The sequence below is a fragment of the Lontra canadensis genome, unplaced genomic scaffold (genome assembly GCF_010015895.1).
Source record: "Lontra canadensis isolate GAN:19392208 unplaced genomic scaffold, GSC_riverotter_1.0 scaffold47, whole genome shotgun sequence".
NCBI classification, from domain to species: Eukaryota; Metazoa; Chordata; class Mammalia; order Carnivora; family Mustelidae; genus Lontra; species Lontra canadensis.
In genome coordinates, this window is record NW_022631041.1 from 11,573,930 (window position 1) to 11,591,741 (window position 17,812).

The following is a 17,812-nucleotide window of genomic DNA, read 5'->3' on the forward strand; positions in this document are numbered from 1 at the left end:
AACTGCTTTCCTTTTACTACAAATAATCCAAAAGTTAAATGTCATTCATGTAAGTTTTAATTATATCCAATTTTAATTATATCCAAATGATCAGACATTAGCATCATTAATAGTCATTCTTGGTTAATAAAGATAAAAGAATTAAATAAAATGTCAAATAAAATAGTCCATGCTATTTATCACAGTAGCAAACCACTGTCTGAAAGTATCAGGTGATTTTCCTTAGACTGTAGCAAGATCTCTGTTTTTTTTCTCAAGGAGAAACATGCTGCCAGGTTGACAACTCACTACCCAAGCAAAGTTTTGGTAGCCTATGAGAGCTCTTACATGGAAAGAGTACTTCTATTCCCTTCTTCATTCCTTCCTCCATCCAATGTACATGCACCACCAAAGACTTCTTCAGGGAACACTGATACCAACACCCGGAATAAGTATTTTGTAGGACTCCCCCTTGAACCCACTTAACAAACTGAATGCTAATGACCAAGGCAGAGATCAGCAGAGCATTTTGAATGTTACAACAGAAGGTGGGGTTCTGAGTTGTCAGCAGAGGCAACACAAGGAAACCAAACCCCAATGGGATCAAAAGATCTGGCTACAAAAGCAGCCATAATAACTCATAAAAGCAAATGTTCCACGCCACCCTCTCCCAGTGAATCAACTGGCCATGTAGAAACCAAGAAGCATGGGCACCTGGTTGGCTCAGTCACTTAAGCATCTGACTCTTGATTTCAGCTCAGGTCATGATCTCAGGGTTGTGAGATTGAGCCTAGCATTGGGCTCTGTGCTGGGCATAAAGACTGCTTAAGATTCTCTTTCTCTCTCTCCCTCTGCCCCACCCCCTCAAAAAAAAAAACAAAAACACATTGCCCCATCAATAACTGTGGAAGAATAGTACCCAGGCATGGCTCTTCCTGGGTTGCCCAACTCCATAGGCCACTGAAGCTTCTGTTTCTACTTTGGGATCTAGAAGAAGAGTCTGAGTCCCTGCAGTGTCGCATCCTACAACTTTCACTAAAACATCTCACAGTCATCTATATGGAGGTGTTCCTTGAACAACTGCCTACATTATAAGAAAGTAGTTGAAAATACAGGCTGACTAAGATCAAACCGCCTGTGTTTGAATGTCCAACCTACCAGTGAGCATATTACTTCCCATCTACCAACCTCTTTTTTCTAACCCATAGAGCAAAGCTCAAGCTAGTGCCTCATAGGGTTGTCATGAGAAGTAAATAAAATCAATAAATAAAATGCTTGGCACAATGTCTGGCACAGAATAATCTCCAGTGTATGCTACCTAGTATTATCATCTATAGATACTAAATAAGTATATATATTATATAAAAGTATATATAGATGATATGTATTATATGCAGCTGTTATCATTATATTATGAATTATATCATCATGTAAGAATTGGGATTTAGATGCACAGTCATTGGTAGGAACACCTGGTATGCTGGGCAATGACCTCCAAAATGAACAACATACAGAAAGTGGAGATATGTGACCCCAAATTGAGGAGCCCCTGAGGACGTATAAGCAACTGGCTTCCTTATGCACCCAAACAAACAACAGCCTGTGATCGAAGCAGTTGGTTTGGTGATGTCCAAACCAGAAGATGATATCTATCAAGACAACATGTGAAAGTTAAGTTTATGTGTGAGGCCCCTCCCTCACCCAAATACTGGGCTACCTAAGCATGTATCCCTTATTAAACAGTTATTGAAACACAAAGAGCCTTGACTATCTCCAGTGTCACATTTCAAGACTTACAGAATAATTGGGAAAAATCTGAGCTGGCAAAACTCTTCCTGGCTCACCCTGGCAAGCAGACCATCTTTGTTTTCCAGTAGTGTGTGTGTTGTCGTCACAGTAACTATGAGGCTCCAAATTCAGGCACGGGCCGTCATTTCCTCATGGACTTAGGCTACCACTGAAATAGCATTATGAATGCAGCAATGCCTCTTCCTTTCCTGTTGTGCTGTGGAACCTCAAAGAAGCAGGTCCCAAAATGAGTTACTTAAGACGTAAGTATATTAAAGAGATATTTAAAAAAATAAAATCCTTTTATCCCTATTTCCATATCACCTATGATTTGTGTGTGTGTGTGTGTGTGTGTGTGTGTGTGTGTAAAGACCTTATTTTTACAAAGATCTTTTAGATAAAGAAGGCAAGTTGGCAGTAATTTGATTGTCTTGGTGATGTCAACAGTCTACTGTTTTTAATCAAATTGTCTTTCGGCTTTAAATCTTCAGCAAGTCATTTTTTAAAGAATGCGCTTGGCCAGCTCTGATGAGTTCATTTCATGGATTTCCTACACCTTTTCTTTACAAAGACAAGTAGCAGATAATTCATTTCTTCAAAGTAACTTGGGAAGATTGCAGTCACAATTGTTGCAAAAGAAAAGGAAAAAAAAAAAAACTGCAAGACTATTTTCAAGGATGGACCTGTAAGGTCTTTGACCAGTGAAGCAACAATCATGTTCAATCATCTATGTTTTGGTAAAGGAGGTAGGTGACAGAATTGAAGCAAGAAAGCAAAAAGAGAAAAAGCCCTGAACCTTAAGGACTCAAAGTCAGATCACTTGAGATAATTCCTGCATTTGTTTTAAAAATTTTTAGTCTGTCTTTCACAGACCTCAGAAACACATAAATCACCCAATATTATGCACGTTGACACCATTTCCCAAAAAGGAAAAACCACGCCAACCTTCTTTTGACTTTTCAGTGCTGCTGCGGCTTAAGCAAAGCTCTCAGGGACCGGGATGCTGGTTAACGTCCTGTTACTTCATTTCTGCTGGGAGTTTCTTAAGTTCTGCAATCAGCTGGTTAGTAGCCAGCTAGAGCTGCTCAATTCATGTTCGACTTTCCTGATTCTAAGTTCTTCCATAACTCCTGCCTTGCCTTTGAAATCAAACTGCCTCAACTATTGCCACAGGGAAAGGGGAATTCTGCCTGTAGCCTTTCCCTTGTCTGATTAGCCAGAGTAAGAATGACCATTTAAGGAAAAATAAGAACACGAGCCAATATATTTTCCTGAGGTTCCTATATTTTTGCCCCAAAGCCTTGATAATGTATTCTATAAGGCCAGGAAAAGTTCTTATTTTTTTTTCTTTTCTTCCTTCTTTCTTTCTATAGCAAGTTTTTCATTAGAGAATGATAATTCTAAAACCCGGTTTGCCTCACTTATCTCTGAGAAATGTATTCTTTCAATTGGGAAAAATAAAGCAAATGGTCAGGTTGAAGCCATAACTACCCAGCATAACGTTTGTTAGTGCTAAAGCTACTAAGAAACTTCCCTGTTTATAAGACTGTTTCAAATATTTTTGTTAAATTAAATATACAGAATAGTAAGTACTCCATAATATACACACACATCTTTATGATATAACAGGGGTTTTTTTGTTTGCCTTGGAATATACTTTCTTGTCATGTATAAGAAGAATGAAGAGGATTAAGGACAATGAATAGCAAGAATTCATTTCCATTTGGTAAGGTTAAAGCTAGTGTGAGATGACCTTTTTTGGTCTTTTCATTTTTATCTGTTACTAGGTTGGTAAAACAAAACAAAACATCTAAGGGAAGAAATAAAGAATGATAAATTTAATAGTCTATTTTCTATAGAGGAGGAAGTCTCCATTGCCATACATTACTCAGCGTTGTAGGCTATAAAAGAGACACCCAAGCACTACATATAAACACACTTTATTTATCTCCAAGTGCAAATATAGAAACCATAGAACAGTCGATGCTGTGGATGATTATTTAACCTTTTTAGTAATGATTCTATAAGACAGCAGGCTGCTGAGTGATAAGGGAGGGTTTGAAACATAAATTCCATGCTAAATGATTGGCTGGCGTTCAAACTATGTGTGCTTGCAGTACCCAGCAGCAAAGTATGTCCCAAACAAGAGTCCACATTTAAACAATATGTTCTTCTGCTTTTCCTATGATCTGTGAACTTGAATTCACAGACTATCTGTATCTAAGAATTTTGTGTGCAACAAAGATCAAAATAAACAGAAAACTGCAATTAGTGTGTGATGATAAAGCAATAGTATTTTACATTTACTGAAAATTCTATCAGGCAACTGAGTTTTATTGACTCATTTAATCTTCAAAAGTACTCTGTGAGGAAGACAGTATTATTATTCTCATTTTACAGATGAGGAAACTGAGGCACAGAGAGTAATTTGCCCAGGGTCACAGTGAGCAGAAATCTGAATCCAGGCCATCTGGCTTACCTATGCTGCAGGCCTTCCTTGCCTCCTCCTTCATAATAATATCCTTGTATTTTCAACTCAGATTTAAGGAAACAAATTTATTGTATTAGCTAATCTTCCTATTGCTATATATGTTTAAAATAATTAATGTATAAATAAATTTATGTTGCAGTCTTTTAGATGTCATACTTCTCTCGTAAATCTTTCTGCTAAAATAGATCTCAACCTAAGCTTCCCCCTCACTTCCCAAGGTGCTGTTTTCCTAAAACCCATGTGTATGAAAAAATAAAATGAGACAAATAAGTAAAAATGTGGATTAAGCAAGCTCTGTAAAATCCTGTTTCTTAGGGTACATTTTATGAAAAAATGTTCATTTTCCAAAAAAGAAAAACACAATCAGCATTAGTTTAGAATGTGCATTTTGCCACCAAGTTTCACTTCTAAAAAATAAATTAAAAATATAACTATAGAAAAACCACTGCTAAATGAATATATTGGCTATTTCACAAATTTCATTGTGCAATTCCCATAATGATTCTTGCTAAACACTTTTAGAAGGGTAATTTTAATCTCCTTGGCTATCTTAAAATATAAAGAAAATACCTTTCTTTCAGTAAACCCAAACAAATTGCTTCAAAATCGTAATTCATGTTTTATCTCACACAGTAAGGCCACAGTTTTCATGGGTGATTAAAAATAAATCTGAGAAGTGTCTCTATTTTTTAAATATCTAGGGAAAAAAGAAAAAAGGATCATAACACAATATTTAAATATTTTAATGTTCCAGGACAGATTGTAATCCATGATGACCCACAGATAGAAGGAGCCATGATTTGAATGAATAGTATGAAAGGTAATTATAAATTTAATCTGGTACCAAAAGATGATAAAAGTGATATGATTTATGGTATTTAGGCGGGTAGATGCATACACAGGACAAGCAGGTATATAGCATATATGCAGTCTTTTTTTTTTTTTTTTTAAGTTTTTATTTATTTGTTTGAGAGCGAGAGAGAGAAAGAAAGCACCAGAGAGGGGAGGGTCAGAGGGAGAAGCAGACTCCCTGCCCTGGGGGAGCCTGACTGGGCACTTGATCCTGGGACTCCAGGATCATGACCTGAGCTGAAGGAAAGTGTTTAACCAACTGAGCCACCCAGGTGACCCTACAGTCTTTAAATACAATTCTTTCTAGTTTGTTCTCAAGGTCATCATCTCCACAATCAGGTACATGAGCGTAGTTAGAATTACTTGTAACTTCTCTATGCATGATAAAACTATGAAGACTTGCCTTGAGAAACTTTTAAGATAAAAAGTTATTAACTACATTTAACAGTTGCTTTTCTTGATTTTATATCTATTTATACTTTCTCTTGTACTCATCATCAGAAATGTAGAGCCTAAAGGGTTAATAGAACATCCACAATGTGCATGGGGATAAAAAGCTCTAAAACCAAGTGGTGCTTAGGACAGTGCTTTGCACCTAAATGCTTCATTAAACTGTTCTGAATTGAAAGACACAAACCCTACCCCAAAGTACCTTAATCCTAATAAAGCACCAAACTGTCTAAAAAGGAATCACTTTGAAAAGGTATGGTCAGGTAATCATTGTGAAAGTAGAAGACACTTATCTGGGCTTTAAAAAGTGGACAGGGGTCTCTATAAGAAAGGGGAGGAAAGGTATTCCAGCCAGGGGGAATGAAACAGGCAGAGGCATAGCACTGAAATGCGCACTGTGCATGTGTTTGGAGAATGGCCCAAAATCTGAAACATCTGAAGCAGAAGGACACTTGTTGAGTAGTGGGAGCCGAAACTGGAAAATTTAAGTACGTGCCAGATGATGGAAGGTTTTCAAAATACCCAGCCTAGGTGTTTGGCACCAACAGGAGCCCCAGAAGATAACTGAAGAGTAAGAGAAATTGGCAGAGCACTGTTTTAGAAAAATTAACCCTTAATGTGGAGGGAGATATGGTGGTGGACTCTAACAACCCTTATGGTGAAGGGGACAGAGTAGATTGCAAAATAACACAGACATGTGAACTTGAGCAAACAAGAGAACAAAATCCGCCTGGATCATGGGGGGTTTGACTGTACATGTATCAGAGGGAAGCACATGATCTAACCTGAGCTATTTTTGATTTTCAGGGATGAATTTACAGCCATGAAGACAATGCTATTCAGAAATCAGTTCATCAGGAAACATGGCTTTCACCCAGGGCCAAATGCTATAGTCAGTTATCTACACACTGTTCCACTGACTCCCAAAGAAATTACATGCCGAGAACTAATGGCAGACTTTGGCTTTATACATATGTTTGTAAGCCAACAATGTGACCCTTCCTGAGATAAAAACAAAATGAAAAGCATTTAGTTCTGACTTTTCAAAACTTTTTCAAGATGAAGATACTTCATCTCCGCTAAAGTACCAGGAGTTTCATTCTCTAATACCAAGGTTACCAAAGTGCACTTTGCACTATACTTGTATACATTCATTATATATGATTAGCTTCATTTACTTCATAAACTAGTCATGCAATCAGAATCAGGAAGCACTGTGCATACTGAAATGTATGTACTATTTCCATTTCCTGCACATTCGATATATAAGCTTTAATTAATTTTTCTGAAAATAGAAACATTTACTGAAAAGGTTGATACATTCTTAATTGTCAACGAATCACCTGTTCAAAACCGGTCTTGGGTAAATTCTTTCTTTAAGTTGACAAAATAGACTCAAATAATTCCTTTTAAAATGTGCATCTGTATTTTCTCATATATCATGCTTAGATTAGAATATTCATTCAAATTATCATGTTCACTTAAAGGAACAAGCTTACGCAAATCTAGCCCAACTATAGACACCAGGTATCAGTAACCATATCCTAAAATTCAGCCACAGCTTTTGTCAGAATCAATGTGAAATCAATCACTCTAAGCAATTCTGATAAAATTGCATGGCAACTCATGGAAGGGGAGATAACATACCAACAGAGAAAAGGAAGATTTCCTTCACACTATTGTAAACACGCTCCTATACACATATATGCAACTTAAGAAAGAAGTTTTTTTCTTAAAGATTCTATTTCAGTTTTAAAAATCAGAATCGTTTTTATCTATACAGAAGCAATTACTCAGTTTATTTTTTTCTAGGTCACAAAATAGCACTCTCCCGGGTAGTTTCTATTCAACAACTGCAAAAGTAGTGATTTAATAGCAGTTGTATTTTGTGCCCAGTCAGAAACACTGGGGGTGACTATAATGTAACCAGGTCAGATCCAGCACAAGGTGTACCAGTGTAATCAGAGAATCCAGCAAAGGGAGAAGCAGATAGCAGCAAATCTTAAGCACAGCAACACACACACCATGCAGGACTTTCCTCTCATTTACCACACAAGCTGCTCAGCTAGTTTCAGTAAATGAACGTTATTTTGCTCCTAGGAAAAATCTTTCTTCCATTGTTTAGCCACCTTAATTGTGACAGGAGCTCTGAAGTTGTCCTTCGCCACATTGCTGTTACCTGCCCGAGAACATTAATTTGGCAGAAATATTTTGATGGCTATTAAAACATCATAACAACCTTTGTGCTTAAAAAGGAATTGGTGTAATTCTGAAAGAGATGATGTTACTGATTCCTTCAAAATAATCCGCGATGATTATGATAATTCCTTAAATGTGTTATCACATAGTGGAAACAGTAAGAATCAAAGGAATCCGACAACACAGACTCTGAGAAAACACTCCTCTTACAGAAGCAGAAATTTCTAAAGAGAGTAAATAGCTATTTATTTTGGTCTTACCTGACGGCAGCTTGTTTAACCAAGGGTATGTCCTTTATGGAGGTAGTTTATCCTTTGAAGAACCCAGTGGCTTGTCCCACAGCCCCAGAGAGACTGGAGTCCTGGAAAACTATCCAGCCCAAAAGAATACAGAGGAAAAAGCTTTTCCCACTTTCTTTCCTAGGACTAGCCAACAGCTGAAGTCATGCAGGAAACTGAGTAGAGGGAAGGGAAAAGCAGCTTCTTCTCCCTGAAATCCCGATCAGCAGAAATTGGAGGCTGTTGTCTATCTCCCACCCAGACTTTTGTTTAAAAGTTTTTTCAACTGTTGCTAGGTGTTGTTGGGTTCTGAGATTAGGTTTCTCGTCTTCTGCTCCCTTCACAACACTGTCGGAGCAATGACTTTGTTGAGGAGCTGAGCTCGCGCGTGCTATATTTAACCAGTGTTCTCAGCAAGTCAAGCCTGTCAACAGCTGAGAAGTTTGGAGCCGGCTTTACTCAGTTCCTCGGCAGCTGGGTTATCAGTGGATATAGCTCTGCTCACCCTGTAAAAGATTGCAGGGAAACCGGCAGATCCTTTTAAGGACACAGAGGTAATTATTACTCAAAGCTCTTAAATACAGATTGTGATTTGGGGCTTTAAATCTGAGGAAGAAATAGCAGTTGTCTCGAGCAGAGCAATTTACCGATGCAATATTTTTCTCAAGCAGGCATTCTCAGATAGACGTTCTTAAATTTAAAACAGCCTTTTAAAAATGTGCCATAGTTGTTGGGAAAATTCACAGAGAGAGATCATTCCAGATGGTTTTTTACATCGGTGTGTTACTTTCATAGCCAGATGCCTTACCTTGTTCTATCAGACTTGATCAACTTGTATACCTGAATGTTATTAAAATAAGGTTAACATAAAGGAATGTCTGTAATAGTATGTTTTTGAATGGAGGAGGGTTAAGGAGGAAAATCTTAGTATTCTTACTCAGGTCATTCATTCAAAGTAAGAAGTGGAGAACACTCCAGGGAAACCAGGACTTGAAACAACTCTTGTCGACAGCCTCACCTCATCAGTAACCCTCCAGGCTCCAAAACCGGAGAAGGGTCGCTTCTGCCCTGAACTCTCACATGAAGACTGTCTCAAGATATTTTATCGGCTTTATTTTATATCAGAAAATAGGATGAATCTGCCAAGATCCAGACTTATGGGGGAAAAGTGTTTTCAACTAGTTTTAGGAACTATCTTATTATATATGTGAAATTAAGAGTAAGAGGAACAGAGAGAGATCCCTTTAGGTAAAGTAGGAAGGGACACACACAAACACCATTATTAGTTAACAAGCTAGAATATTGCCCTGATAAAAATGTCACCAACACTATTATAAATGTTGACCCCCCCCACCCAAGATCAATCTATCGGCCTAAGGATATACTTTTTTTGACATGCAAACTGAACTTAGACCAAGCAGAGTACGCCTGGGGGGCTCAGTCAGTTAAGTGTATGCCTTCGGTTCAAGTCATGATCCCAGGGTCCTGGGATCACGTCCTGCATCAGGCTCCTTGCTCAGCCAAGAGCCTGCTTCTCCCTCTGCCTGCTATGCCTGCCACTCCCCCTGCTTGTACTCTCTCTCTCTGACAAATAAATAAATATAAAATCTTGAAACTAAAGCAAAACAACCAAAAAAAAAGCATTGCATAATTGTGAGAAATAGCTTATGTGCTAGATAACCCTAATGTCTCTCTGGGAAGAGCTACCATTTTTCATAAGAGGTGTGTGTGTGTGTGTGTGTGTGTGTCCTTTTTAAAGAAATGATCCTCACCTTCAAGATAACCTGACACTCCCCCCCCAACACACATACCTCAACCCATTAGAAAACATCTCAGTTCTTCCCATCCCATCACCTCACTAACAGCATTCATCCCTGTAATTCATGCCTGTAATTTATTTACTACTATCCACATATAAAATTACATTTGTTCAGATTCTTAGTCTTCCTGGGTCTGGGCCAACCTTGATTTTTAGAAAAGACTTCTATTAAGATAAAAGTGTCCTTATGTGAAATTAATGGACTAATCTAGAACACTAATGGATCTTTTAGAAACCATCTATTCACAGTCCCTAAAAAGTGGGTTCTGATAGGAAGTGGAAGTATGTGACTGGGCTAGGCCATTGTTTAGAAACACCAGGAGAACATTGTAAATATTACAAAGAGCTGGGTATGGAGAAATTATTGTTCGGAAAATGCACATGCCCCACACAACATATCCTGCATGTAATAGCACCAGGTTGAGAACCATTTCACTAAAGAGGACTCCAGGAAGGTATCTTTTCACTCCTACTGAAAGTTCACTTTACAGATGTCTCTAATCCAAAATGAAACAGAGAAGCTTGTACCCCAAGTCAAGATAACTAAGGGGAAATAACCCACTTTGTCTTTCTGGACCTAGATAATTCCCTCAGGAGCAGGATAGTTATTTCTCATCTAACTATCCAGACAATTAGAGTTCTCAGTGTTTTGTTTTTTTTTTTTCTTTAATGAAAACCTAGTCCTCCCACCATTGTTTTCTCTAACACTTGGATTAGCGGTCCATTGTTACTATTAATTTATTTTAAACAATGTGATGACAAGCAACAGCACACAGAGTATTTTATATAATTAGATACTGTTGCTACCTTCAAATTATGTTCTTTAATTATACTTAGCATATGTGCTAGCCTAACTCAGTATCCCACAATAATTAGTCTCTCTCTCTCTCTCTCTCTTTCTCTCTCTCTCACACACACACACACATGCATTCTCTATCCCTCTTTATAAAGTGAATTTATTTTGAAAGCTTTCCCCCGGGAATGATTATTCAGACAAAAGAATTTCCTACATAATCCACAGAGGAAGTAGTGCCATTAAGAGCTATTAGAAATTTGTGTTTTGTATACAGTCAACAAGGCACTGATTTTTCAACACATTTTGTTAATATATTACTGTTCAGCTGGATCCTTTTCCCAAAGTCTTAAGTGTGAGCATTCTGAGAACATCTGATAAACTTAAAACTAAAGCTGAATTTCCCTACTTCAAGAATGAGTCATGATGAAACTTTTTAATAAGAATATAGGTTAATAATATCAATGAGGGGGACGCCTGGGTGGCTCAGTTGGTTAAGCAGCTGCCTTCGGCTCAGGTCATGATCCCAGCATCCTGGGATCGAGTCCCGCATCGGGCTCCTTGCTCGGCGGGGAGCCTGCTTCTCCCTCTGCCTCTGCCTGCCACTCTGTCTGCCTGTGCTTGCTCTCTCTCTCTCTCTGACAAATAAATAAACAAAATCTTTAAAAAAAAAAAAAATAATAATATCAATGAGGAAAAAGGAAATGAATTAAGAGTGTTGGCACATTATCTCTACATCCATTTCTAAAACACAAATTTTGCCATGTCATTCATTTAAAGAAGCACAGGGATTTTTTTTAAGTAAAAAATTAATCAGTTTGTCATTTGCTTCAAAATGAAGTCCAGGGGTGAGGGGTCACGAGAGGAGTCTCCAAACAACAAACATCTCTGTTATTGTTTATTGCCTGGATCTGAGACTTGGATATAAGCTCCTGGGTAGTAGAAAATGTTTTCTGTTTGTTCCTTACTGAGTAATCAAGCACCACAGCAAGTGTTCAATAAATAAGAATGATTGAATGAGCAAATGAACAATATAAAGATGAAAAAAACTTTTAGAGCATGTTATCCAAAACTTACAGAAAATGTTTCTAGGCTCTCTGGACAGAGTTATGTCATTATTACTTGTTTATTAAGAGTTATAGAAAGAGGGGCGCCTGGGTGGCTCAGTGGGTTGAAGCCTCTGCCTTCGGCTCAGGTCATGGTCCCGGGGTCCTGGGATTGAGCCCCGCGTCGGGCTCTCTGCGGAGCCTGCTTTCCCTTCTCTCTCTGCCTGCCTCTCTGCCTACTTGTGATCTCTCTCTGTCAAATAAATAAAATCTTTAAAAAAAAAAAAAGAGTTATAGAAAGAAATTCATAGATTGCAAATCAGTTATTTTGAATTTTTTTCAAATTGCAAAGGAAAGTTAATAGATTTTAGGATAATAATAAAAATACTTATGTAACACTTATTATGTGCCAAGCACATTTTTAAGGCTTAATACATATTCTCACAATAACCCAATGAGACAGGTATTATTATTATCCCCCATTTTACAGGCAAGAAAACTGAGGCATAGAGATCTTAAGTAACTTGATCAGGTTACATGCTAATAAGTAGCAGAATCAGAATTTGAACAAGAGAGTCTGGTTCCAAAAATTTGTGTTTCTAACCACATAACTGCCCCCTAGACTTAATAGTTTCAGTATCCTGTTCTTGGCAATCACTGAGAGTCAAAAAATATATACTCTGCTATACCTGAATAAATATGCTTCCAACCAAAAAAACACATTTAAAATTCTATAGCTCTCAAGCAAATAGAAAAAAAATAACATAACTACATGATCAGCATAGTAAAATAAAAGCTCATTGGAACTGAAGTCCTGTTGAATACCAGAGAAGAGAAAATTGGACTGGAAAGAAGATAATTGCTTTGAGGAAAAAAAAGTGTCTATTTTTAAGCAAAGGATATGAGCTGTTCAGTATTCTCTCTAAAACAAACAATGCATGATGTTCTATGATGAATGAGTTCAGTGCCTAATGAAATTCTAAAATTACATTCTAAAAATATAATTTTGGCCTATGATTTGATAAGCAATTTTTAAATGTTTATGAGCTATGCATTCACAACCAAAACCTCTCAAAGATGTAGCCAACAACAAGAAAAAACATCAGACAATACAGGGGGGGTGGCAGGAGAAATCATTATACATTAACTAGTGTTTTGATATCAGAATGATGTGTTACACTTGCTATAGTCAGATTTTACAATTTAAAACACTTGAATTTTTTATTAATCTACATATACCTCTATTTAGATCTTACAAAACTTTAAAAGAAATAGTGCTAATACTTTGTAATATCTATACACATTTATAATGAAATAAGTACTTTGGCCTGTTCACATAATAAAACACACATTATATCACTTATATATTTGTTCATAAAATATTCAATTAAATTATTTATTTTCCCAACAGCTTCAGAGAAAAGAGAACCAAAGATAGGTTTTTAGAAAGTTATAAGATAATGATATTTCCATTTACTTGAGCAAAGTAAGCATTTACATGCTTGTATTAGACATTAAAATCCCCAATTCCCTGCCCTGCTTGAAACTGGGTGAACAGAACTTAACTCTGAAAGTTATTATAGGATCATATTCTATCAAGATTACAAGCATCCTACTTTGCAATAGAGTCAACTAACATTCTCTTGAGTATATTTCCTTCTTCCTTTCCTATTCCAGAGTCATCTTCCACTCTGGTTCGATGCTCTAATCCTTAGTTGTAATGGATGACTCAACAATTTTCTATGAGGGGATGGGAAATTTACTCTCCAAGAAACAGACACAGAATTGGGAAACCAGTGATTGGGCATAGAATCATGAAAAATAAAGCACTTTTCCCCATGGAGCTTATGGGTTTGCATGTATACACTATATAGATAATTACAATTAACTGAAAAACAAGATGCCTTGGAAGCACACTGGTTGAGACATCTGATTCTGGAGTCAAGCAAAGCTAGTTTGAATTCAGACTCCCATTACTCATTACCTATGGGAACTTAGCAAATTACGTTATTTCACGCAAGACTACTTTACCTTTTCTGTAAAATTAATAAAATAGTTTAAGACTATTTATAATAGCCAAACACTATAAACCCTCTCTGAGTGCTTTCTACTACTGAATGGGTATATTGTAGTGTAGTCAGACAATGGCTTGCTATATACAGCAATTAAGAATGAGCAATCTACAAATGAATGTAACAATATGGATAAATCTCTCAAACAAAATGTTAAATGGAGAAAGCCAGACCCAAAACAGTACACTGATGATTCCATGTACACCAAGTTCAAAAACAAACAAAATAAATTTTTGGTTTTGGAAGTCAGAATGGCAGTTATCCTTAGGAGGTGCAGACACAACTGGAAATGGGCACAAGACAGCTTTCTGTGACATTGGTAATATTCTATTTCTTGTGTTGTGCCAATATGTTCAATTTGCAAAAATTAATCAAGCTGTATACTTGTGATTTTTTTTAACATATACTTAGGTATTTTTTTTGTCTGTTATAATTTTATAAAAAGTTTAAAAATTGAGGATAATTTTAAGGTAAGAGTCCCTACCTTCTGAAATATTTGCAGATGAAATAATAGAGTGTCTTAGATTTACCTGAAGACAACCCAGTGTCCAGAAAGAGACGTGGACAAGAGAATAATGAAACAAGATTGGCCAAAAGCTGACAGCTATTGAAGCTGAATAGTGGGTGATTATTATACTATGCTCCCTACTTTCATACAAATTACTTTTATACTATTTCTTCGGAATAGTGCTTACTATGCTAGTTATTATTTTAATTATGAATATTAATGTAACTGTCACCTGAAAGTATCTACACAAACTGAACTCTTGGAATCCAATCAAGTCCTTACATGGAAACCACATGGAATTCCATTGATGTCATGAGATAATCAAGAAGATAATTGGCTTTGTAATATTAACACATACTATTAGCAACTGGGATCAAAAGTTGAATAAGAAAAAAGGTAAGGAAAAAAGAAAGGACCCCTGAAGCAAATCAGTCCTAAAATCACTGGGCCAACAGGTTTCATTCTTGCTTTTATCAACAAAACTCATTAACATATTGTTCTGCCTATCTGCTAATGAAAGGGGAAAATATCAAGAAATAAAGATGTCTAAACAGCAAAAGCTGTGGGCCAACAACTAACAAGTGGTTAGTAACAGGAAATGTCATACAAGGGTTCAACCCTCAGGGTGAAAAGTTCAGGGCAAGAAATGCTCAGAAATACTTGAATTTAGTATCCATTTTACATCTTGTGTATTTAATATTTGTATTCTTTCCTCTTTCATCTGAAAATGGGTAATCATTCACCTCCTGGGAGAGCTAGAACATTATAGTCTGGGATAGGAAAGTGTTTCTGAAATGATGAAATATCTAAAAATGTTTTGTGTTGAAGCTTTCCTTTTGGTGACTTACCTTCAGGACTCTGAGGTAGGTTAACCATATGACGAAATGACTAAGGAAGTCATTTAAGTCTTTAAAAAGCCTGGTGTTAAACAAGTATAAAAATGAAAGTAGAAATTAGAATCATTAGGTAGAGTTAGATAGTAAAAAAGTGAATGAAAATTGCAAAGCAGTAATTTTTTAAAAAACAAATTGACCTCTTTAAGACAATTACAATTTTCTTGTTTAGTCTTTAGCCATTAAAAATAGCATTACAGGGGCACCTGGGTGGCTCAGTGGGTTAAGGCCTCTGCCTTCAGCTCAGGTCATGATCCCTAGGTTCTGGGATGGAGCCCCGCATAGGACTCTCTGCTCAGCGGGGAGCCTGCTTCCTTCTCTCTCTTTCTGCCTGCCTCTCTGCCTACTTATGATCTCTGTATGTCAGATAAATAAATAAAATCTTTAAAAAAAAGAAATATTTTGCTGAGGTAGAAACGTAAAAACTTGTTTGGCATGACTTTCCTTTCTGGCGATTATCCAGGATTTCAGTGAATTTACCCCCAATAATGTAATAATTAAGCAAATGAACACGGTTGAACTTTGTCTGGTGTGAGTCTGGCATTCAGTTTCACTTATTGAATTCCTCTCAATATTTGCTTACAAGGAAAAAAAAAAAGGTCCTCTTTTCATGATTCTTCAAAATGAACTAGCATTGCTTTGCTTTCCATGCTTTTTCTACTTTTTCATCCTTACAACTGTCTTAATTTTTCATAACATTACATCACTGCATTTGCTTCTGTAACTTTCTCCCGTGACGTTTTCCCTCTGAGCCTTAGACTGTGTTTGGTTCTGCCTGGAAATTCTGCATGGTGCCAGGAGGAAAGATCTTCATCGTTAGGGCTTACCTGAGGAAAGTTTCCAGCCATTGTGTTGCTGTTGACTTTAGCGATAGGGGAGAGAGAAACACTTTTTGCACTTCCCCAGCAATATCTGGAATATGACATCACTAACTGACTATGTCTTAGAGTAGAAAGAGCCCTGGGAAAAATGAGACTTTGCTCTGACCTCAATTAGAGAGACAGTTTTTTAAAAATGACTTCATCTCTCTGTGCCTGTTTCTTCAATTGTCAAGTAGAGACGTGGAATTTCATTTACACACCCCACCACTCTTCTGGACCCTCCACCATCACAGTATGTAAGATGACAGGGAGGCAACTCCACAGGAGTGGGAATGAAGTTGAGAAAATAGAGAAGGCAAGAACGTTCTGGGGGTCCACGGCATCAATTTTCATTATCTAAAATTATTTTTATTGCTTAAAATTATTTGTGTTACCAAAATGTCTTACTTGTTATAAGCTTTGTTTCTAATCTATACATCATTTTTACAAGACATAATTTATTGCTTAGATTTTTATACATAATTCTAAACCTTTAAAAACACTGTAAAACATACAAAAAGAGGAAAGCAGGAGTGTTTATTTTTTTAAAAATGCTAATTGAGTTAATTGTAGCCTGGCTAAAGGGGAAGAAAGTTACAGTTCCAAGTTTTGCTCATTTATGCTAACATATAGCATGCTAATCTTCTAGGTCTGTGTGTGCTGAGAAAGTCTGCCATCTGTAAGGCAGGTACATTTGAATGTCCATTTGACCAATGCCATTTATCAGAAAATGAATATGCATTATAGAAGTAATGGACATAAGCTACACACCAAAACTATAAACCTCCAAACGTTTTAAGATTATAAATAAATAGATGAGAATGGGAGGACAGGCTTTAAGGAGGGCTTGGACAGTGAGTGCTAACAGGAGCGTAATTCATACTAGTGCTGGGTCAGAGCCGCAAACAAGAGGTCTGGTCCTTCTTGAGTTTCCTCAAGAAGGCTTAAGTCATGTTTGCTTTTGTAGGATTAATCAAAATTTGCTATAGAATTTATGTAACAAACAAATGGGTAGCACTTGCTCTGTGCAAAGAACTCTGAAGCAATGGTTCTCAACTGAGACCACTTTTGTCCCCCAGGGGACAGCCTGGAGACACTTTTGATTGTCACAACTAAGGATTCTCCTGGCATCCAGTGGGTAGAGGCCGGGAATGAGGCTAAATATCTTATAATGCACAGAACAGGTGCCCCAAACAAAGAATTATCTGGCCATAGTGTCAATGGTGCCAAGGTTGAAAACCTTGCATGCACTAGAGGATTAAAAAACAGTGACACAGACAGGAACCACCCTCTAGAGCTCAGAGTCTGGCAATGAAGATAAGGCAGATACACAGCAAAATGGACAAAGCAAGAGGAGCTAAAAGAAATATACAGAGAAAAAATGACTTGTAGCTTCAGGGATGAGGGAAAACTTTGAAAAACAATACCGTAAATATCCATCTTAACATCCTAAAGTAATTTAATTTAAAGATGCTATTTATTCTTGTAATTCTTTTTTACATCAATAAAGATAACTTAACCACCAAATACTTATAGAAAACATCCTCTCTGTTTTTGAGCTTGAATTAATTTCCCTGGGAAGACAAAGCTGAGTAAAACAGTAAAACACTCTTCTCTGGAATTTAGAGCAGAGTCACACCTCCAATTCTACACTAACATTATCAGAATTCATTCCTTCAAACATGTCATGAGTACCAACTATGTACCAAACACTGGGTGGCACAAACAGGTAAGATTTTTGCCTTGTAGAACTGTCATTTGGGAGGTGCCTGTGTGGCTCAGAT

At 37.0% G+C, this 17,812-nt stretch overlaps 1 protein-coding gene across 4 annotated transcripts in view; it reads right to left on the bottom strand.

The window, feature by feature from the left end:
• Positions 1-17,812, bottom strand: part of FILIP1 (filamin A interacting protein 1) — a 226,713-nt gene that overhangs the window by 170,319 nt on the left and 38,582 nt on the right. The window contains exon 1 of one of the 4 annotated variants that reach the window (XM_032873173.1): positions 8,846-8,866. The exons of 2 other annotated variants lie outside the window; for them this stretch is intronic. The gene's annotated coding sequence lies outside the window, so the exon portion shown is untranslated. Of the gene's footprint in view, positions 1-8,019; positions 8,601-8,845; positions 8,867-17,812 lie in introns of those variants that run through there. One more of the 4 variants, XM_032873172.1, reaches the window with a different exon arrangement.